Source organism: Phascolarctos cinereus, unplaced genomic scaffold, assembly GCF_003287225.1.
Source record: "Phascolarctos cinereus isolate Bilbo 61053 unplaced genomic scaffold, phaCin_HiC Scaffold_7;HRSCAF=346, whole genome shotgun sequence".
NCBI lineage: Eukaryota > Metazoa > Chordata > Mammalia > Diprotodontia > Phascolarctidae > Phascolarctos > Phascolarctos cinereus.
In genome coordinates this window covers 11217031-11236059 of record NW_027556180.1, presented here as the reverse complement: position 1 = coordinate 11236059, position 19029 = coordinate 11217031, and the positions used below count along the sequence as shown (strand labels likewise).

Sequence of the window (19029 nt, the reverse complement as noted above, 5' to 3'; positions counted from 1 at the left end):
AATGAGGCATACAGCCTCGTTTTACTGCCCAGATTTGCGGGGACTGGGGAGACGGTTTAAGCAGCTGTGCAGGGAGTGTCAGCCAGATCCTCTCCCCAGCCCAATCTCCTGCTCCTCCATGTCCCACCACCATCCTCCATGTCCCACACCACCATCCTCCATGACCCAGGAAGCAATCGCCAAGGCCTCCTGGCTCTCCACCCACCAGCCACTCCCCTACAGTGGGGCCTCCTCCTTTCTCTCCCAAACTCCCTCTGCTGGTCTCCTAACTGGTCTCTTCCTAATCACAAGCCTAGGCCATTCCCCTGCTCAATCTTCTAGGCCTCCAGGCATCCACAGGCTAAAGCACTGACTCCCGAGTAAGGAGGTGAAGGGCCTTACAAGCTGCTCTCCACCAATGGGGTCTCAGGCCTGTAACATGCGGGCAGGCCCCAGCCCATGCCTACCAGTCAATGCCTAGACAAAAAAAGTAAAGTCTCTACCTTCAAGCAGCTTCCTGACATCAGTGTCCAGAGACAACACAGAAACACCTAAGCTAAGACCAACCAGACAGGGTGTCCCAAAAGTCTTAGTGCAGTTTAAAGCTGCTCCTAAGGCTTGGAACTGCACTAAGACTTTTGGGGCACCTTGAGAACCAAGTAAATAGAAGGTAATGGGGGAAGGGGAAACACTGGAGGTAGCAGCAAAGGACTCCTGTAGAACATGGCTCCCTGGCTAACCTCTGAAGAAAATAGGTTTTCTTACAACAGACAGGTGAGGCATCAGGCATGGTGAGGACAAAGGCCTGGAGAGAGGAAATGGAATAGCCATGCCTGAGCCGTATCAAGGCAGCTTTGCCTGGAAGAGAGGACATGGGGGAGGGGCACCCACAAGGAGCTCCTCACTGCTGCCTGTTGAACCCCTTCTCTCCTCTGAAAGCTCCATTCAAGCCCTCCCGAGGCGTGGAGGGCCCAACATGTCAGCTCTCAACCTTCCCTTTCCTTCTCCACAAATCTTTGCTGAACCTAATCAAAGCTTTGTCAATGCCAGGCAGGGAAAGGACAGCTCTCGGGTGGCCCTGCCCAGCAGGCAGCTTCTCTGGGTACAGTTATGGAAGAGGGAGGAAGGCGGCCTTTGAAATCAAGCAGCCTGAGCCCTCGCTGTCGCCCAAAGGAGGGATGAGGGGAGGAGTTCATTCTCTCTGCCATGACACACTGCTCCCTGGACAGCCTAAGAAAACCACAGCAGGTGGCAAAGAACTGGAAACTGAGGGGATGCCCACCAACTGGGGAATGGCTGAACAAACTGTGGTATGTGAATGTGACGGAACACTGTTCTGCTATAAGAAGTAACAGGCAGGCAGACTTCAGAAAAACCCGGAAAGACTTGTATGGTCTGATGCTGAGTGAAGTGAGCAGAACCAGGAGAACGCTGCACACACCAACAGCCACATTGTGCGATGACTGACTTTGATAGACTTGGCTCATCTCGGCAATGCAAGGATCTAAGACATCTGCAGAGGCCTCGTGATGGAAAATGCTATCCATATCCAGAGAAAGAGCTATGGAGTTTGAATGCAGATGGAAGCAGACTATTTGCTCTCCTTTTCTTTTGCTGTTTTGTTTTATTTCTTCTTTCTCGTGGTTCCTCCCATTAGTTTTAATTCTTCTATACATCATGACTAATGTGAAAATATGTTTAATATGAATGTATACATAGAGCCTATATCAGATTTTGTGCCATCTTGGGGGGGGAGGACGAGGGGAGAAAATTTAAAACTCAAAATCTTATGGAAGTGAATGTAGAAAACTAAAAATCAATATTAAAAAAAAAAGAAAAGAAAGAAAGAAAACCACAGCAGAACCCTTCAATTAAGGGCTTGGTGACGGCCCCAAGAAAGCGTCACTTTGATCAGCTCCTGATGGAACAGCCAAGGGCCTGGGGTCTCATACCAGAGATCCCACAAATGTCCTAAGGGTCCGGCCCATCAGCAGCACGTGACACTGCCTTCCTCTCACACCGGAGACCCTCAGCATTCCCAGAATCTTGTTTTTCAGAGCCAGACTCTTGGAACAAAGTCCGTGGGCTCCCAACTATCCCTCTCCAGGTCACATTAGGGCATTCCTCCGGCTAACCACAGAATGTCTAGCTCCCTCCTCCGACCAGGCAAGTCCCCACCTGCCAAGGCCCAAACGGCCACCATGCTTGGGCAAACTTGGTTGCGACATCTCCCAACGGGAGTTCCTCTTCCTGACCTGCCCCCCTTTTTAAGGGCATGCCTTCCACCTCCTCACCCATGCTCGACACCTCCTGTCATCTTCATCATCTCTCTCTCTTCCATTCCCGCTACGCTCCGCTTTAATCCAGAGCCCCACGACCTTCTCCATCTTCCAGTCAGACTAATCGCCCCAACACAAAGTTCTCAATATGCCCCTCCTCCCTTTGTCTAAGGATCCTTCCAATGGTTTCCCATCGCCAAACGAATCACACTGACCCCTCTGCCAGGCTGTGCTCCTTCCACTCTCCTTTAGGCACACCCCCTTCCAGGTGTCCAGAGACTACACTTTACCACCCTTGTCCTTCTCAGGTCCTCTCCCTTCCCCCTCGCCTCTGCTGTGGTTACTGAAGTCACAGCCATTGTCCATATATCACCTCCTTCCTGAGGTCCTCCCAGATTCCCCCCATTTCTCAGAACACTTTCCAATTTGCTTAGGGGCATTTGCCCACACCAACCCCTTCCTTAGTCTCTGAAAGACTGGAAGCTTCCTGGAGGGCAGGCTCTTAACCACCTCCCCATCTTGCCACATGCCTTAAATACCAGCGGGGCTGGTTGTGGAATGGGATGGTGTGTCAGTCTATTATAATACACCTAACACTGCAGTCCAGTTGGCCACGGGCTCTTCTCTCAAGGCGCACAGACATCTACACTTAACCAGCGCCATGCTGCTCCCGTCAGGCCTCCTAGCCAGCAGAGGCCAGGCTCTAACAGGCCCTACCACAATGGAAGAGCTGGGAACTGGGGCCTACAGCCAGACCATCAGAATCCTCTGGCCATTCTGCCTACTCTGGAGAGCACCACCAGGCTGCCTACCACCAGACAATGTATTTCTCAGCCACAGCAACTGCTGAAGACTGTCTACCAAATTCCAGTGGCAAGACTGCAATCTGTCAGGCAAGGGAACGTCCATGTGGACAAAATGACCATTCCTTGAAAATCTAAAGTCTCACACAGAGAAGAAGACAGATTCTAAGAAATTAAGTGACTTGACCACTGTCAAGGATCAGATGAGTTAGCATGTGCTTTGCAAAGCTTTAAGCACTGTGGAGTTGTGGTTATCATGACTGTCACTGGTCGACACAGCAGTAACTGCAGTGCCAAGCCAAGTTCGGACTCAAGCACAAAGCGGGCTCTGCCCTTCGGCCCAAGGCGCTCTCCCCTCCCTCCAGCGCACTAGCTCTGCGTGTAGTCGTCCGCCTCCACCCCTTCTCCACTCACCTGTTAGAGCTGACAAACCATCTTCATCACATCACCCGGGCTCCGCTAGCCACAGACATGCCCAAAGCTGGTCAGTGTCTCTCTTCTGTCCCTATAGCCCCAAGGTTTGGCACCGTGCTTTACACACACCAGGTACTTAACAAATGTCTGCTGATCGCTTTGGGGAGCTCATCTTAGAGAAGATGATAGAAACAAGCTATGTTAGGGACCCAATACTGAAGACTACTTGGTTTAGAGGGCATCACCCCTTAGGAAAAGACAACACATAACGGTGGAGGTGAGCCCTAAGACCAGTGGAATCTTAGAACAATCAACAAATGGGGAAAAAACTCAGCAACGGGATCCCAGTGACGACCAATAACACACAAGAAACGGCACATGCCAAGACCCAGGTGGGCAGTCCACAACGAAGACGCAAAGGAGATGATGAAGAGCCCTGGGCGGCCCGGAACCTGCCAAGCATCAAAAAGACCAAGAGAAAGACCCCTGGTGTCCACCAGGGGTCCATGAGACAATAGAAAGAGGCATCACAGAGGAAAAGGCAGCACAAACGAACAGCAGCACCACCGAGCTGACAGAAGCTCCCTTCCATACGTGTGACCTCAGCGCCTCTCCACCCGAGCTTCGGGCTCTCCATGTAGTTCTGTCTTCTGTTTTAGGACCTGCCATAGCAAAGACTTCTTCCCAGGGTCTGGCTTGGCCCTGGTTAGGCTGGTCCTCAGGAAGCCGATACAGTCCATCAGCAGGCCCAGACGAGCTGGCATGCCAGTCTAGGGCCCGACAAGAACCTGCAGGCTGTGGGCACAGCCCTGCAGCCCCGGCAGCTCTTCCCAGTATTTGGGGGCTGTGTGCTGTACACCCCAGGCCAGGCAGTTCTGCTTTCCTAACGGACCACCCAACCCTAATTCTTCCTCTCTGTCCCAACTCCCCAGTTCTAAAGCTGCCTCTGACAACAGACAGTGGTGTCCCTCCCAGACCCCCAAGCCTGGGACCTCAAAAACCACACAATTCATTCTGTGCCAGGTTCTTGGAAGGCAAGGAGAGCTGCAGAGCAGGAAGTGGCCCACTGGTACGTCACCCCCAGGGCCTAAGTGGCTGGACACAGGCAGTGCCACTCATTTCATTCCCCAAACTGGGCTTGGGGATGTTCCATCATGTCCTGGCACCTTAGCCCTCTCCGCTCAGATCCTAATGACCTCCATCTAGTGTCGAGGATCAAGCAGATCCTTCCTCAGTGTCAGGACGCTCCTACGACAGAAGGTCATCAGTGTCCGATTCTGGACTGGCAAAGGATACGGGCAGGTCCTAAATGTCAGCTTCTACACCAGTGATACACAAACTAGCATGCCTGAGATAGCCAAGAGAGGCCTTCCTGGGCAGCAGCAGTCATTCATTCGTGCTTTCTACCACTTCATTAGGACTTCAAAGGATTCACTCTCTGGTCCCTGAAATGGGTTTGCAGACCACTGCCCAGGCTCAGGACTCTGAAGGCCCAGGCTGCTCATGCAGCCAGAGAAGGAAGGGAAAGCTTTCTCATTGGTAAATAACCATTCAAGTCAACAAACATTTATTCAGCACCTACTATGTGATACAGGTACAGCCCCTGCCCTCTCCCCCCACTCCCTAGGAGCTCACACTTCAAATGGGAAGGGGGGGGGAGGAAGGAGGAACATGGGCTGGGGCAGAGGGCAAAATCTGGGCAGTGATGGACAGCTGGTCTGGGCCCTTCCTCAGTTACCATGTAGTACATATGTACCATGTAAAGGCCAAGGGGATAAACAGACAAGTTTCAACTGCCTCCGCTTGAGGAGGGACAACAAAGCCAAGGAGGAGGAGGAGGAGGAGGAACAGGAGAAGGATGCGTAGGCACTTGGCAAAATGTATCACCAGGGTCCCTTTCTCCTCAAAATCCCCAGTTTTTCCTAAGGCTAAAGTCGCATTACAAACACAAGATGGGCCTCACAAGGCCTGAGAAGTTAAGGGCATCACTGGCTCCTGCTCCAGTCTGCTGCTCACATCTCTGCCTCTACCTCTTGCTACCCCAAGACTTTAACTGAGCTGAATGTGAACCTTCACCAGCTCTCCTGTGAACGTGAGGACCCCTGAAGAAAGAAAGCCACCATCCTTAGAACACTGACCCAATGAGATGGGCACACACTAAATGAAGCCTGCTAAATGTCACACTCCATGAAGGGTTCTCCCTGCTCCAGACGTGAAGTCAGAATTAGTCAGCAGAGGCAGCGCACCTGGCCAGCCCGGTGCTCACAGGATGGAGATCACCAGATTTCCCAAGGCAAGAAAATCCTTCAGACAATGACTGTCCCCAGCCATCATTTGAGCCCACTGAAGAAAGCAGACATGAATCTGCAAGGCAGGCAGTGCCCTGATGGAGCAGAGGAAACAGACCCAAGTCCCCAAAATTACCTATGACAGAGGGACTCTCTTTATAATGCACTATGTCCGCTGGTGCTTGTCTTCAGGACAAGAGGAAGGGTACAGGCTGGACTGGGGCACAAACAGGGTGGGTGGAGCTGGGGAGGTGGGGGGAAGGTCTGGACCAGACCCTGAAAGTCTCTTCTTGTTCTCAGTCCCACACAAACACCACACCATCAAAGCGCCTTTCCTAAGGAAAAGACCAACTCGCCAATGACACATCAGACTGCCTGGTCCTTCCCTCTAAGTCTGGGAGAATGCAGCCAGTGGGGATTTCATGAGCCTGGGGAACTCCGGAACAGACGCAAAGCCCTTCCTCTCAGAGGACCACAGAGCCGGGACATGAAAGAGGGAGGCCTGGAACCCTGGTCTCCCTGCCTGTCTCTGACCTGTACTGATATCATCTGATATCGTCAGACCCTTCAGTCCACCAATTACCAGCTCCTAAGGACAGATCCTTCTTCTACTGCAGGACTGTGGCCCCTCTCCCTAGACCAGTCACCAACAAGCCACACCAGGTCACAAGCAGACACACTTGGCCAGTGTTATGAGGGAAGCACACCCTGTGACAGCTCACCGAGCAGGAGCCCTGCCTCAAGTAGTCTTCCTAAGGCCCAGCTCTGATGATGCCTCAGCTCCCCAACCACAGCCTCAAAATGCAACTGTCCATTTCCTTCAGTTATGTCGGGCTTCAAGGTTTGCAAAGTGCTGTTATAAATAACACTTCAGTTAATCCTCACAACAACCGTGTAAAGCCAGTGCCATTGTTATCCCCATTTTACAGATGAGGAAACTGAGGCTGAGGTTCAGTGACCCGCTCAGGGCCATCCAGCTAGGATCTGAATTCCAGTCTTCCTGACTCTGAGCTTCGTGCACTACCCGCTGCGCCACCCACCGCACCACCCAGCTGCACCTCAGGACGCGGAGAGGCCTCCTCAGCCAACCGTGGCAGGCCCTTCCCATCCTGAGGCCTTCCCCCACACTCCGCCTCAGCCCAATGCTCTGGCTCTAGCTCATCTAAGTAGGTACTGAACTCGTCAGGCCCCTTCCCATCTTCTTCCACATCTGGAAGCTTTTCCTTCCATTTCTGCTTATCAAAATCTCCCCTACCCAAGAACCAGCTAATGCACCCCTCCCCTGGGAAACCCACCAGTCTCAGAACCTCCGACGTGGCCCTTTGCCTGTACCACCTTCTCCTGGGTGTTTGCCATTTGCATTTGTCACTATGGTAACCACATTTCCTGAATCCTCAGTGGGTAGTCCCCTGTTGCAGGAAAGAAAGACCATTTGATGACGTTTAGCAAGGTGTCAACGCATTCCCATCTGTGGTTCAGAAAACGAGTCTAGTTGTTTTCATTCATGTCCGACTCTTCATGACCCCATTTGGGGTTTTCTTGGCAAAGACACTGCAGCAGTTTGCCATTTCCTTCTCCAGCTCATTTTACAGAAGAGGAAACTGAGGTGCTCTTCTCCACAGCGCCACCCAGCTTCCCACGTCAGGAAATATGGCAATCAAATATATTTTCCCTTTTTTGTATTTAAGAACTGTGTGGATTCTTAGCATGCTCTCTGACATTTGCCACAACTCTTGATGAAGGAGGAAGAGGAGGAGGAGGAGGAGGAAGAAGAGGGGGCCTCTTTGGTAGCTCTATTTCACAAGTGGCCACAGGTAAAACAATAGATGACTAGTGACCAGTGTGGTGGTCCTGAGCTCAGCTGGGCAGTCAAACTATTCTGACTTAGGAAAATCAGCCCAGGCTTGTACCCTGCACAGCAGCCTGCACAGCTCACTGGCGCATTCAAGGGAGACACCAGCAGAGGTACAAAGGAGAGACAGCCACCAGCCAGCACCTCAGGCAACATCTTGTGTTTCCCCTCCCCATCCCCCACCTGGCACACTGGGGCTCCGGGCCCAGAAGTGAGCACCATGTCAAGGCTTCCTATTCTACCTAACTCTTCTTGGTAACTGGTGCTAAGCTCCATTGCTTGGAGGGTGAACTGCCACAGACGCTATCACCACCCCCCACCAAGATGCCCTAGAGGTGGGCAGCTCAGCCTTCTTTCTTTGGTCCGCAGTACCCTTCCCATAGAATGGAAGCTCCCTGAAGGCAGGGACTATTTCTTCTTCTGTCTTTGTATACTCCACACCCAGCACAGTGCCTCACACACAGGTAGGTGCTTTACGAATGCTTGCTGAACTAACTTGCAAACAAAGATTACTTACAGACTGCGAGGTTCGCTAAATGCCATGTCCATGCTACTGAACCCAAGTGGACCCAAGGCCTGCAGTCCAGTGACCAAGAAGTGGCCAGAGGACGCTCACGAGCAGTGCTCAGAAGAACAATGGCCAGTTATTAACTATGAGAGATGTAGATCAAAACAAGAAAAGAGCGTCTCATCAACCGCAAGCAGTCACCGCCCACCTAGCAAAGGGGCCAGGATGACAAAAGAGGGAAAGAGGACTGCTCACAGTCCATCCTTCACAGAAAGCCACAGAATTATGCAGAGAGATGGGCTAACGAGGGACCCCCAACTGAACTCAGTGAGCAGGGCTAACTGCTGAGGAGGCCAAAAACCACTCCTCAGGGAGACAAAAAGCTATAAGGATAATAATGACAAGGATATAATACTAAGGATGACAATAAGCTATCGACGGGATAAATAAAGCCAGAAGACGACCTACACGATGACTCCGCGACCTGAACAGAAACAACAAAAGGCCGCCAATCAGAAGGAACAGTCAAAGGACAGACAGGCAAAGACCCCTCCTCTGCAGAAGTGCGGATCCACGGGGGTAGAATGCTGCACACAACAGACTTCTTCGGATAGGGGAGTTTCACTTAACTTTTTCACTCTCTCTTTTTTTTTTTGGTGAGGCAATCGAGGTTAAGTGACTTGCCAGGGTCACACAGCTAGTAAGTGTCAAGTGTCTGAGGCTGGATTTGAACTCAGGTCCTCCTGACTCCAGGGCCGGTGCTCTATCCACTGTGCCACCTAGCTGCCCCTCTCTCTCATTTTTTAATTCTTTATTATCAGAGGCAACTTCCTGGGAGGAGAGATGGGGAGGGACACAGTGGGAAATGTATATTAAGTACAAAAGATAACAATAAGAATTCATTTTTTAAAAAAAGCTCCAGTAACATCCAAGCTGGAATATGAGCAGCAGCTGACAGGCAGACTTGCTGAATGACACCAACAATACGCACATCTTCGATGGACAAGGTGGGAGCCTCGCATGGGACAGAAAAAAATAGGGTGAGATGCTGTCTGGAAAACCGCATCATGGTGTCAGTGATCCCAAAAAGGCCCAGCCAAAGCCAACACTCCACGGGGACGAGCACCTCACCCCACACTTTTAGAAGAATTACAAGTAATCCCAAAGGCAGTAGAAGACCCACAGCAGGCTTCCATAAGATACTGAGCACACAAGAAATGGCATTAAAAACAGTCCTTCCTGAGAACAGGGATAAGGAGAAGAGGAGGAGGGGCGGTCAGGGGGTCAAGAGGAGACCACAGCAGCCGGGCACACTGCTAGCCCTCTCCGCCCCAAAAAAGGAACGGGACAGTTTTGTGTCTGAGCTCTGAACCCGGTACCTTGCACACGGTAGGTGTTCAACAAATGCTTGAAGTGAACAGTAAATGAAGATGGCCTCCAACCTCTTTAAGCGTAGACCTTTCTTAGGGAATTTCTGAGAAAATCGAGTTAAGAATGCAGGCCTAGGAGAGGGAGACACAGCACAGTACTGGGCCTGGAGTCAGCAAGAATAATGAATGTTAAAAGTTGTCCTCACATTGGAAAAAATAAAATGTTATTTTTAAAAAAGAATCTAAGCTCAAACCCTCATCCTAGGCAAATCACTTCCCTGCTTCTGGCCTCAGGCTCCTCAGCTGTAAAATGGGGATAACAGCAGCCCCAGCTCTCGGGGTTGTAGAGGATCAAACATAGCCGCTCCACAGCACTCTATAAACGGTAAGGTCTGAGTAACCTCTCAGTGCTCCCAGCCACTGGGACACTACAAACTGACCGGCCCTGGCGCAGAGCCAGCCCCAGTCCTGACCTGAAGCCCCTCCCCATCAGCCATGCTGCAGGTGTAGGGCCGGCGGGTGCTCCTGGGGCCAGATCTTCCAGAGGAGGGAGTCAACGCCCAGTCACAGGGTGGCAGCAGCAAGGTCAGAGGCAGGCGTTGAACCAAGGCTCAGGGCCAGCCCCAGTCCTGACCTGAAGCCCCTCCCCATCAGCCATGCCGCAGGTGTAGGGCCGGCGGGTGCTCCTGGGGCCAGATCTTCCAGAGGAGGGAGTCAACGCCCAGTCACAGGGTGGCAGCAGCAAGGTCAGAGGCAGGCGTTGAACCAAGGCTCCTCCCACCCCAGCCCCACTGTCCACCCAGCCCACGTGCTCCTGGGCACCCCGGCCAGACTCTGGGCTACTTTTTGTTGCAGTCTGCCTAAGATGGCATCCATCTCAATGGTGCTGACTTGGGGGAGCCTGCAGGCCCCTCTCCACCCAGGTGAGTATCTGGCTGCTGTGCCTCCTCCACTGGCCTAGACAGGGTCCGCTGGGCTTTGTTCTACCGTATCTATTATTCAATGCGACCTTCTTGGATGGAGCCCAGCACTCCGCTGTCACCCAGACCATGAACGATCCCTCACCATGTGTGGAGGCCAAGGCCTTGTAGGCCTGAGACCCCACTCAAAGAGGGCCAGGGCAGGTACTGGTCTCCCTCTGTCCTCTGCCATCTGCCAGGACAACACACAGAAAATAACTGCCATGGGTCAGTCCAGTCACTCAAGTTAGGAATCCACTTACAAACAAACCCTTAACTCTGCATCCGAGCAGAGTGAGCGCTGGGCTTGGACTCAAGAGAGACCCAGTTCAAACCCAGCCTCAGCCACTCCTCAGCTCTGTGAGCCTGTGCCTCAGTCCCCTCCTCCAAAAAGTGGAGATAATATTGGCACCTCCTCACAGGGCTGTGGTAAGGCTTGAATGAGACAACTTATGTAAAGCACTGCAGACACGCTGGCTAGCAGTTGCATAAAACCACACACCCCATCTCACCAGCTTTCCTCGAGGACAGACCTTCCTGAAATCCAGACAGACTGCCGAGGCCAGGGGTCTAGGAACTTGGGGAGTTGCTGTTATTATATTTTTACTATCTTGATAACTGAGAGAAATGATTATTAAATAACCAATTGTTAATATCCCCTACTGAAACCTTATTTTCTACGAGGCCGTGCCAGCATCTGAAAGGCATGCAGATAGTGAGACAGGATTAACTTTCTCTTCGATCTTGTTCAGAGCCTACCCAGGTTGGGGGGGGTTCTACTCCTGTTTGAGGGGGATACATTCTTGGATTAGATTGCCCAAGGTTGGGGGTGATTTGGAAGTAAACGACATGATCCAAGCCAGGTTCCCCAGCCCCTCATTAGAATAGGTCCACCTCTCATTATAATATTGATTCTCTCTCCTTACCTGTTAACCAATCAGAGTCAAGGGCCAGCCTCAGGAAGACCTACCCTTCCAAGGACAGAGAAGCATAGTGTGGGTTCCACGAGGAGTCTTTAACATTGTCACTGACACCCTTTACTAGTTACATGCTACCATGATTACCAAAATGACTAGTTACCCAGACAATCTCTCTCCAACTTTTTATGCATCACATAATTGTATTTCAGTATAATTTGTTTCCATTATAATCCTATATATTTAAAAACATGGTTCAACTGTATGTAAAAAAATATTTAGAGCATCTTCCTGTGATAGCTAAGAATTGGAAATAAGGAGATGCCCATCCACAGGGAATCAAGTTGTGATGGAATACTACTGTGCTATAAGAAACGGCACACACAAGGCTCTGAGAAAAACCTGGAAAAACCTCCGTGAACCGATGCAAAATGAAACAAGCAGAATCAGAACATTGTACACAGTGACAGCAATACTGTAGGATGATGTAGTGTGAGTGACTTAGCTATTCTCACCTACACAACGATTCAAGACAATCCCAAAGGACTCTCAATGAAAAATGCTATCCACCTCCAGAGACAGATGATGGAGTCTAAATGCAGATTGGAGCATACTATTTTCTACTTTATTTTTTTTGTCTGTGTTTTCTTTTACAACATGACTAATATGGAAATATGTTTTGCATGACTGAAAATACATAACTTATATTCAATTACCTGCCTTCTCAGTGAGGGTTACTCACAGGGAGACCAGAATGTGGGAACTCTTTTAAGAAACAAATACTAAAAATTTCTCTTTATATATAATTGAGCAAAAATAAAATTAAAATTAAATGTAAGAAAAAAAACCATGATTTTTGAGGCATCCCATAGACTTTACCAGACATGGATAAAGTCTGGGACATAAAAAAACCTCAGACCCTGGTCTCAAGGCCAGGGGTCTCCAATACTGAGGAAAATGAAGGCAGGTGGCTTGCTTGAGGTCAGGAGTTCTGAGCAGCAGCAGAGCCAAAGGGGCCTGGGTGTTCACACTAGGGTCAGCAGCAGGATGGTAAGCCCCTCAACAAGAGTCAGCAGGACACACCATCCCAGACTGGGAAAAAGCAGCCTACAGCTTCTGGGCCCATGAGCACTGGGATGGGCCCCCACCAGCAGCTGTAGGTCCTGCCTGGTCAGACAGCAAGATCCAGTCTCAAAAACCAAGACCAAGAGACCCCAGTCTCTGTGGGACACTCCTCTGACCTAGCAACTAGCTGGCATTGCATTAAGGGCCCTGCCCAGACATGGCAGTTCTTGGCTCCCAACCTGGCCTCTGCCACGCACCAGGTGGACGAGGGATCTTGGTCTGTTACTGAAGCCTTAGTGCGTCTCCATCCCCTCCACCAACGAAGACGACAACCCCCTCAATATCATAGCAGGCAAGGTCTTGAGTGGCTGTGGTCAGAAGCATTAACCCCTCACCTGGGGCCAAAACTCAGGACATAAACCTCTTTAAACCTGGCTAAGCTGTTCCTCCAACAGAAGACCCGGCCCAGCACTGGCAGAGAACTGTGAGGTGAGAAGAGGCAGGAGGATCTTTTCAATGAGATCTCTCTAAAATGTGCTCTTGCCTTTAGATAAGCAAACAAAACACAGTAATCACTACTACCAAAAGGAGTTACTGATTAAACCTAAATTTATTTAGCTTCTCTAAAAAAGAGCAGCCTTCAAACCAAAGGGATCCTTGCTGGTCTCCCCACCCCTATAATAGCAGATGAACAGCAGTAGTCTAGTGCTACTAGAAAGCCCCCAGGGGCTTCTGGGAATACTAGAGCTAGCATTCTCAGATCTCAGAAGAGTGGCCTCACCCTGCTTGCCCCAAGGAGGGTTTGCAGCAGGGCCTCAGTTACCTCCTAGAGGCGATGACAATTCTTGGTAGCAGGGTGGCATGGTCAGACTTCAGCAGGCAAGTGTGGAATGGCCTGCAGTGAGGCTGGCAGAGCTCTCAGCAGTACGGCAATGGTCCAGGCAGGAGGTGACAAAGGCCTGCACCAGGGGACATGGAGGGCTGGGGGAAAGGGGTGTCTAGGAAAGATGTGGTACAAGTAGAAATGACCACACAGACTGACTGTGAGCGAGAAGGCTGGGACAACATGTAGGTCACAGATCTGGTTGACAGGGAGGAAGTACAGGAGAGGAATGTTTGGAGAGAAGGATCATAAGTTGTTTTGGACATGATGAGTCTGAAATGCTTATGGGACACCCAGTTCAAGATGTTCAGCTCAGAAGAGAGCACAGGGTTGGAGATGTTGGGGGCCTAGAGATGAAAACTGAACCCAGAGGCACTGGGAGGTGGCAGGAATTGGGGAAGGGGGTGGGGTGAGACCCTAGGTTAGTCATTGGCAGCAGCCCATGCACAATTAGGCATGGATGCATATGAAGTCAGGTTGAGGAAGACAGACATTCCCTGGCTAGGTTCAGGGAACGGGGCAATCAGAAGGAGTGACAAAGGAGTTAGGCATAGACACTTGGGAGGCCATGGGTGAGCTACATGTGAAGACCGAGATGAACAGAACCAGGAGAACCACTGACAAGGTGATTGCTGCGCTTTGGCGCTCCGATGAAGCCAGCCCCCAGCGGTGGTATGAGGAGGTCCAGAGGGAGGAGGGCAGCTTTGTGATGGGGTCGGTGTTGTAGGACAGCCTTCTGTGGATGTGAGAAAACAACAGTGTCCAAAATGAATTAAGGAAAAGGCTCCCTGGGCCTGTGCTAATACCCACTTTTAAAATAATAAGCATCACTGGAAAAAAGGCAAGAGATGAAGCCAGAGGTCGTAGAGGGCAAGAGATCCTGGAAGGATGAGAGGCTCTGGCCACACTAGGAAATTCCAAAGACAACGAGGCTGCCTCAATGGCTACACCACAGCCTGGCTGACACAGGTATCACTTGACTCCCAGAAGTTAAAGAATCAGGAGGCCTGTTCAGCACCGGGGATAGCAGAGGCCCCAAGAAGGATGGTCAGAGCAGGCAAGAAAGGAAAACTGGGGCTCAGGGGGAGCCTGGTCCTGGCCAGGAGATGATCCGGAGGTGGTGGTCCAAGCCTGGCACTCCCCTGGATCCTGCGAGCAGAACAGGAGCAAGCACTCATGGGAACCTTCTAAGAACTAAGCCCAAGGGCTTAGTCAGAGCAGAAAGAAGATGCCATGTCACATGGCTGAGAAAATCTTAAGGGTGGTAATAGCCTCAGAGAGGCCCTTTCTGTTGAGACCAGTCACATGGTACTGGGGGGGGGGGACACAGTGATGAGGGGAAGAGAGACAGAGTGACAGAGGGAGGGAGAGAGAGGAAGGGGGAAACAGGTGGGGGGAGAAAAAGGAGGAGGGATAGCGAGGGGAGGAGAGGCAGGAAAGTGATAGAGAAAAGAAAGAGACATAAAGGTAGAGTGACACAGGAGGAGAAAGGGAGAGAGGGGGGAAAGAGAGAGAAATAAAGATAGAGTGACACTGAGAGGAGATGGGGAAGGGGGGAAGAAAGAGGACACACAAATTTGGCAGCCTGTCTGAAATTAGACAGAGCTTTGATGTGTAAGGTCTTATTAAACTCCGTAAACAAAAAATTATCTCAAAACGGGGTATACCAATCGAATCTGATCCAAGACGGCAAATCTGCCTGCAGGATTCTGCAGCAGACATTCTGCGAAGGGCAGCAGGGAAAATCGTGCCCAGGAGCAGCGCCTGGAGGGCTCTACCTTTTGTGAAAATACCTCCGAAAGGTCCCTTTACAGGGCTCCTGGATTTGTTATCATGCGATAAAATAACATTCTGGGGTTCCACTGTATTTTTATGAAAGAGAAATTAGTGATCAGCTAAAGGAGAGTAAGTATTCAATAATCAGAAGCATGAAGGATGAGTCTGTTCACCTCACAAGTGACCGAGCCCAATCAGACCCCAGGCGGTCACCCAGCATTTTAATAGGAGCCTGGTACGTGCCAGACTCTATGCTGGGGGCTGGGGAGACAAAGAGAGGCGAGGGTGAGGGGCCCCTGCCCTGGAGGAGCTCACCTTCCCAGGAGGGAACAACACACAAACACCAACAAAGGGAAGGGCACCAGCCACAAGGGGGATGGGAAAGCTCAGTAAAATGGGCTCCTTCCTGTGTGAAGGAGGTAACAGGTCAGAGCATGGCAAGAGCTCTTCCCTCTGCACACACCGATACTAGATGATGCAACCACAGGCCCACGCTCCAAAGTATATGCTGAAAAAAATCGTCTAATTCAGGATCAAACTAAATCTAACATGACCCAGATAAAGAGGCAGAAAAGCAGGGGCTGAAGGACTTTTCAATGATAACCTGAGATCAAATTCGCCTCACAAGGGCAGCTGGTCCAGGCTTCAGGCAGGTCAAGACCCCAGTCATTCAAAATCAGAGGTCTTACTCTGCCACCCACATCACTACCAGCACATGTCCTCAGACCCAGACATGGCCTTCACTTCTCCCCTCACTCCCATCTCTCGACTCGCCATCATGGGCCTTCTTGAAACCTCTTCTCCCTGGAAGGTCCCAGGAATGCCCACCTCTGACTGCATCTCGTTATCCCCCCAAACCTCTCCAAAGTTATCAGTGATCTTTAGCTGCAGAACCCAAGGTCTTTTCTCTGTCCCCATCTCCTTGGCCTCCGCAGCTTTTACTGCTGTGGTTCATTCGCTCCTTCATACCCTTTTCTCTCTGACACTCCTCGAGCTCTCTCCTGGCTCCCCTCCACCCTCTCTGACCGCTCCAGATCATGCCCTCTGACCTCGGGTGTCCCTGGGGTTCTGTCCTGCCCCCTCTTCTCTCCCCTGTCTGTACCACTTCACTTGGTAATCTCATCAGCTCCCTGAATTCAAGTATCATCTTTATGCTGATAACTCTCAAACCTACTTATACTGCCCCAGTCTTTCTGTTGACGTCCAAACCTGCATCTCCAACTGCCTACTGGACATCTCGGCCTGGATGTCCCACAGTATGTCCAAAACAGAATTCATTCTCTTTCCCTCTAAACACCACCCCCCTCCCTATTACCATAGAGGGCACAGGCCCCCTACCTAGGAGTCATCGCAGACTCCTCACTATCTCCCCTCCAACATTCCAGTTGTTGCCAAGGTCTGTGGACTTCACCTGGGCAGCATCTCCCCAACACTGCCACCCCCTAGGTGCATCCCCTCATCACCTCCCACCTGGATGACTGCTATAGCTTCTGGGGGGAGGGGCCGGCCTGCCTGGAGTCTCCTCCCACTCCAGTCCATCCTCCACTCAACCCCCAAAGTCTGATCCTGTCACCACCTACTCAGTGAACTCCAGGGGTTCCAGGAACAAATACAAAGCCCTCCATAATCTGGCCCCTCTCCTACTATCCTCCTCCCCACCACATGGGTACACGGGCCTCCTGGCTGTTCTGCCTACTGACCTCCTCTTTTACAGGAAGCCTTTTACAGGAAGCCTTTCCCACTCCCTAATTCTGGAACCTCTGTCTGTTCATCATTTCCTAGTTATCCTGAATAGAGCTATCTTAGAATCTATTTGTCTGCATGTCAGACTGGACGCTTCTTGAGGGTAAGAGCTGTCTTCAGCCAGCACACAGCACAGTGAAGGCACTAAACACGTCTACGGACTGATTCCCATGTTGAACACAGTGCCTAGCACATGAGAAGTGCTTAATAAATACTTGCTAACTGACCAGTACTAGGCCAATACCTCAGAGAGACCAAAGAAAGAGGAAATACACCCACACTTACCAAAATATTTACAGGAGCTCTTTTTATAAGGACAAAGAACTGGAAACTAACAGGGTGCCCACAGAGTGAAGAAAGGATGACTCTGTAATGAACGTTCTAATCACAGTCTTACAGCCCACAAGACACAGTAAGGCATGGTAGCTCCCACCTGCTTGTCTCTCTAGGCCTGGGGAACCCAGTGGGGGACAAGCTGCCTTGGGAGAAGCAAGTCAATCACCAGCGGGACAAGGCCAGCTCGCTGGTGGAAACCTAGGAAGATGCCCTTGGTAAGACTTCAAACACCACCACAGCCAAGGCAACCTCCAGAGACCACAGGAATTGCAGACAAAGCTGTACCCACCTCCCCTGGGCAGAAAGGTGAGGGACTCCTGGCACAGACTGAGGCAAGCAGGAAGGGGTGGATGCAGGAACCTGGGCCAGGGGCTTTGTTCTTTTGTTCATCACAAGGGGGTAGTTGGGAGAGTGAATAAATGCTTGTTAGTGGAACATTTTTAATAAGGAAACAGAAAAGGGGGGTGGGGAGAATGACAAGGTTTGATTTAAAGGAAGGCAGGCAGCTGATCACCACCTGAACATTCATTAAATGGCTCCACTTCGTGGTATGAAGGAGTGAGCAGAGCGGTGCTCTCACCTCTGCAGTGTGCTAGAGCAAATGACATCCGTCAAAGCCTGAGGGCTGGCAAAGCACTTGACAGCACATCGGGGACATAAGCCTACTTCATATCCCTCCCATCTACTCCACCCCCCATCCAGGTAGCAGAACCTCGGGTGCCCCGAGCCGGGTGAGCTGGAAAAGCGGCTTAGCCTGCCTCAGTTTCCTCAGCTGTAAAACGGGCTCTATAAGAACAGCGCCTCCATCTCCGGGTTGTTTTGAAGATCAAATGAGAGAATACGGTAAAGGAAGGGCTGTCCCATGCCCCTCTGCCGCTCCCTCACCTTCCGGGGCTCCCCAGCTCTCCTCTGCCCCGCCCCCCGCTACGCTGAACACCCCCCCCCGGTATTCTCTGCGGCTCGTCGTGGGGGCCCGCCCCCTCCCCACACGACCGGTGTGGTCTAACTGGCCCACCGTCTGCTCGGAGCCACGCAACCACCGCCCCATTTTCCGGATGAGGACACGGAGGCTAAGAGAGGGGAGGTGCCCGCCCACGGGGCCAGACCTCTCCCGAGTCCAAGTTCAGGCCTCAGCCGGGCTCAAAGACATTCAGAAGAGTCCGTGACCTTGTCCTCAGTTTTCCCATCCGGAGCTCGAGGGGCCTTGGCCGCGCTCCGGTCTCTCAATGCACGGATGGGAAACTGAGGCCAGGAGGGGCGGAGGGTTCGGAGCCCGGAGGCCTTCCCGGAGCAGGGGACGGGCACTCGCGGGCCCGGGAAGAACAGGGCAGGGCCGCGCGGGGTAGCGCAGGGGAGGGCAACAGGCCCGGCCCGGCCGGGCCTCGGGCCTTGTTCGTCGGCCCCCGCGTCCCCTGGGACAGACCCAGGCCGACTCTATGGTGCCCGAGCGGCCCCGCCGCCCCCACGTGACCGGTCCCGGCCAATGGCAGCCGGCCGCCGGGCATAGAGCGCGCCGGAGCCGGGGATAGAGCGGCCTCGCTCGGCGCCCCCGCCCCCCGAGCGCTCAGCCGGCTCGCTGTCGCCGCCATGTCCCTGGAGGAGGCAGCAGCCAACCGGGGCGCCCCGATCCGGCCGTCCCCTCTCCTCCTTCACCTTCCCCTCCGGAAAGCAGTCTTAAGGGACCCCCGAGCGGAGGCTCCGGTTTCCTCTCTCTTCCGCTCCCCTCACATTACCTTCTCTGCTCTCTCAGCGCAGGGAGACCCAGCTCATACGGTGGAGGCTGTGTCGAAACAGGAGCGAGCCGCCATCTTGGTAAAGGAGAAGAGGCTACGCTTGACCCCCAAGCCTCTATATGGC

General features: G+C 52.0%; 1 protein-coding gene across 1 annotated transcript in view; it reads right to left on the bottom strand.

Moving 5' to 3' along the window:
• The window catches only part of HDLBP (high density lipoprotein binding protein), an 89012-nt gene extending 69983 nt beyond the window's left edge, over window positions 1–19029 (bottom strand). Inside the window, exon 1 of the mRNA XM_020988999.2 lies at window positions 18906–19029. The gene's annotated coding sequence lies outside the window, so the exon portion shown is untranslated. The remainder of the gene's footprint in view (window positions 1–18905) is intronic.